This window comes from Cynara cardunculus (assembly GCF_001531365.2).
Source record: "Cynara cardunculus var. scolymus isolate 2C chromosome LG 13, CcrdV1, whole genome shotgun sequence".
Taxonomy (NCBI): domain Eukaryota; kingdom Viridiplantae; phylum Streptophyta; class Magnoliopsida; order Asterales; family Asteraceae; genus Cynara; species Cynara cardunculus.
Window position 1 is genome coordinate 10605061 of NC_037540.1, and position 4639 is coordinate 10609699.

The 4639-nt window shown below is 28.9% G+C and overlaps 1 non-coding gene across 1 annotated transcript; it reads right to left on the reverse strand.

Moving 5' to 3' along the window:
• Window positions 1–2108: 2108 nt before the first annotated feature.
• TRNAP-AGG lies at window positions 2109–2180 on the reverse strand. Its single transcript has one exon. It is a non-coding gene; the product is annotated as a tRNA-Pro (tRNA).
• Window positions 2181–4639: the final 2459 nt, after the last annotated feature.

Consider the following 4639-nt stretch of genomic DNA (forward strand, 5'->3'; position numbering starts at 1 on the left):
TATATTATAGTTTCAATATGGTTAGATTGTGGTTATACGTTTAACCGTACACCATTTGTTCGGTTAAATGTCGAAAATAGTAAAAATGCATGATTAAGATTAGGTTAGTGACCATTGGACTTGTTTTACTGTTTAGTATGTTGAAGTATATTTATAGCATGTAAATGTAGCGAATCATGGAAGTTGGATCATAAAAGTTAGTCGGAAATTACGGAATCGAATTTTACCGACAATACAACTTTTGTATTTTGGCAGTGTATAACTCACAAACCGTATATCGAAATAAGCTCATATTTTGCAGTCAGAAAGATCTTACTGCATACTACAACTTTTATGAGAGTCAAAAATCCAGTTATGACTCTAGGTGGCTCGAAACAGTGTATTTTTTGGGCTGTTTACACTGTATTCGGGATTAATTTGTAGTTTTGTAAAATTCATATAAAATAGATGGATGATCCAAAAGAGATGATTTCAAAAGCAATAGACTCGTATGTTACCAATCTACAATTTTCATTTAGAAAATATAATCTGGATTGGTCTCTAAATAGGGTAAAAATGCTTAGAAATAACAGGGACGAAAGAAAATAAGGTTAAGTTTTTACGTTGAGTTTTCAATTGTATCCGGCTGTCATTCTTGAAGTCTACGATGTTTAAATACATTAAGACCTAAGTAATTTTATTATAATAGTTATATTACGGTTTCTATGTGTTATAAATTGTAACCCGTTTATACATTCGTTAGGCACGCGGGCAAATCAAACTCGATCGTGAATTTCCGTTTGATCGTGCGTTAATTGTCAAATTCGGTTAAAGTACGGATTTCATATCTCACTTGACATGAGAATAGTCATTTGCGTAAGGCTTTCTAATCCAGATAATCTGTGATAAGTTCCGAATAATTTGTTTTGAATTTCCTTTATGTTTATCAAATGTTATTGAACTTTGTTTCCTTTTGAACTACGACTTATATTCTTATTCGGAATATGGATCATTTTGATCACTTGACTTGTTTTATTGCTTCATTTGTGAAACATTTTACTTAGACTCAATAACTGGAGCACCAGTATTGAGATGTTTCCATGGTGACTAAAACGATCATGGCGTCCTCATTTTTATAGTTCTTAAAGGTGAACTTAGTTATGTACCGGTCGAATAGAGGGCGTATGGATCGATCTTAGGAACCGTTATCGGATAATGAATTGTGGTCGTGGTTAAATCCACGGAGAGGATTGTTGTGTTGTGCTCACACCCATTTCCTCACTTGTGCCTGAATGAAATGGTCATCTTTTGGGAACAACGCATCCTCATGATGCAGTTTGGTCTTCGGATCCTTGATATGCTTTTGGGGCATTTGACTTTCTTTTGAATTATCACTTGTCTTTATAAATTGCTTTTGAACTTGCTATCTCACATTCATTGTTTAGTTATATTATTATCCGTTCATTGAGCATTAAGCTCAGCCGAGATTTTTCTTGTCCTCGGGAGGTACATGAATTAGCAGAGATGTTTGGATGAGAGCTACGTAGATGATAATATTAAAGATAATTCATTAAATCATACTTTTGTTACTTTTGATGACTAATGTAGACATACTAGTATTTTAGAGCCGTATTTTGAGACACGGTATCTCCGTATTCTATTTAATGCATTTGAAGTAAGCCTATTTAATTTTTATTTTTTAATTTAAAAATAATTTTCATTAAAATAACATCCGATTCACAATTTTTAGTTCACTTTTTTTTTTTTCATTTTTTGTGCTAATCACATGGGATTTAATTAAATACTTAAAAAAAAACCACATGTAATATGTAGTAGAACTCATTTACAAAAATCACATATAATGTTATAGATAACTTATATTTCATTTTAACTTAAAATTTACAATAATTAAAATTATATATGATATTTTGACAAAAAATAGCAATTCTCTTTTGAAAAAAGAAGTCGATTAATCATGAATGTAGCTAAGCTTACGGTTTCTGTGTTTTTTATTTTGAGCATCAAGGGGTATAAACTGCAGATTGTAGTACAGAAGAGGGGTCATTTATGGAATGTATAACAAATACAAGGGTCAAAAGTGGAAAAAAATTAAAAAGACAAAAAATATAGGGGCATTCCGAGAATTGAACTCGGGACCTCTCGCACCCTAAGCGAGAATCATACCACTAGACCAAATGCCCGTTGTTGATTAATTATTACTAACACGTATTATAAAACAACGTTATTTGTAGATAAAGATTATCTATAGGTATTTAACTTTATATATATATATATATATATATTATGTATAACTACTTCATGTTTGATCCATCCACGATCCAAAAACTTACGTGACTACGGGTCCTCATCCAAACCAAAACGATTTCAGGTTGTTTGGTTTGCGAGTTAAACGGTTCGATTAACCCAATAAGATAAATTTCGATTTTCGATTATTTTTTATCATATCGGTTAACTGAATAGTAAAGATATTACTTAATTTAAGTACTTTTCTTCTAGATGAATTGATTTGAACATATATTAAACTATAAAAACAAGAAATTGAGATATATTTAACAAAATAATCAACCAACGTTATCATTGTAACATAATTATAAGAACTAGCAGTAACAATATACAGAAAGAATGACTGTTAAAAAAAGAGTGGAAGATTTCATTAAAACGAACCAGACTATTAAAGAAACCATTAAAAAATGACTAAAGAAACTAAGGACATAAGAATAAAAACAAAATTTTACCCACAATCGACTAACCAAACATGATAACGAAATATAATAACTTGGGAAAAGATCCAAAAAATAATCTTAAAAAAAAACTAAATAGAGAACTATAAAAAAACAGATAAAAGAATATATTAAAATGGATGTTAAACTACATATAATAAACTGATTTTTTTTGGTGTGATTTGTTTTATTCCAAACTTTTTTGTTTTTCCGTTGATTTTCAATTTAAAAATTAAAGGAAAATATTCTTATTCTCAAGAAAAATAGTTATAACCATCTTTTTAATCACATCCATTGGATCATCTTAGTCTAACAGTTTGAACGGATTCTTAGATTCTTTTAAAGCAATAAGATTTGATTTTCATACCAGTTTTATAAAGTTTATATTTGAAAAACAACACGTAAAATTAAAAAACCAAATGAGAACTTGTATGTGTACAACTGCAAATTACTTGTATTTATGGATAATACTTCCATTTGAATTCTTTTAAATCTTTTTCCAACACATGATGTTACATAAATCTGACAAAAGTTTTCATTCGATATGATGAACGTGATTTTTTCATAAAAAACGTCTTTAGACATTAATCGACCCTTAGTTTTTCACATAAATTATCTTAAATTCAAACTAATTTATCAGTATGACATTCTTAACAGATTTTTTTAATATCAATCAAAATATTAAAATTTACCAAAAATGTAAACACTTTTGTTTTAGGTTATTCATAGTTACCCAATTGCCACGTGTATTTTTATTTCTCTCAAGTGAAACTATCTGTACATTTTCAAAATTTTAATCGCCTGCAGAAATACTCTTTATTTGTTCGTTAATTCAAAAGTGGTTACACCAGAAAGGACCAAAAATGGCAACCATAATGGGCTAAGGATTGATGGTCTTTGGGCTCATTATTTTGGTCAAGGACTCCAAATTTATAACAGAAAATGGAAAACTATAGTAGTAGTAATAATACCGTTATAATGTAACATAATATTTAAAAAAATGTACATTAAGAGTAAAAATAATTTAAGAAATAAAGAAATTGTCGTTGCGTAAATAAAAAGTGCAATAATTTGTAATCATACACTTGTATAGAAAACATAGGAATATGATACGTAATAATTTAAAACAGACAACAAAATATGTTTCTCACCTATTTACATAAGAGCACAAACACTATACAGTTTTTTATCAACATAAGATACAACAAAAGCCATAGCAACGAAGGTTTCGTATCTGACACAAGGTTTTTGAGCACAGTTGTTCCAATCAACACTGATGAGGATTGTATTGCCTGCTGATGCAGAAGCTACAACAATTGTAAGCGTAGACGTAATATGCATTTGGAAAAGGCAAATTCAAGTCGAACAAATCATCAAAATATAGAGTTCAAAGATAAACACGAAAGATTTGATAAGACTGTATAGAACCACCAAGTGTCAAGAACATATTATTATTGTTGCAATGATAAGAATTGCTGAACAAACTAAATATGCTTTCATTTGAAGGTAAAAATTGTTTCTAGAAAAAAAGGACAAATTAGGCATCACTTGAACTTCATATAATTTCATCATTATCATAGCAATATAATAATTATATATATATAAAAAAAACCCTTGCTACAATTCGGAAATAAAATTTATATGTTAAAATAAGTGGGGTTAATGTTAATTTGGAAAGGCCTAAATAGAAACAAATGTTGAAAAAGAGAAATAAATGGTTGTTTATTTAGCTCTTAATAGTTCCATTAAGAGACAACATCTGAATGTTAAGAGGTGAATATTGTTTGGCAAAAAAAAAATCTGTCTCTTAATAATTTTAAAATAATTTAAATGATTTTGCATTTTGAGTCTCCCTTAACCATTTAACACCATAATTTCATTGTAAACAATTACCGAACAATTATATTTCATTGTAAAAA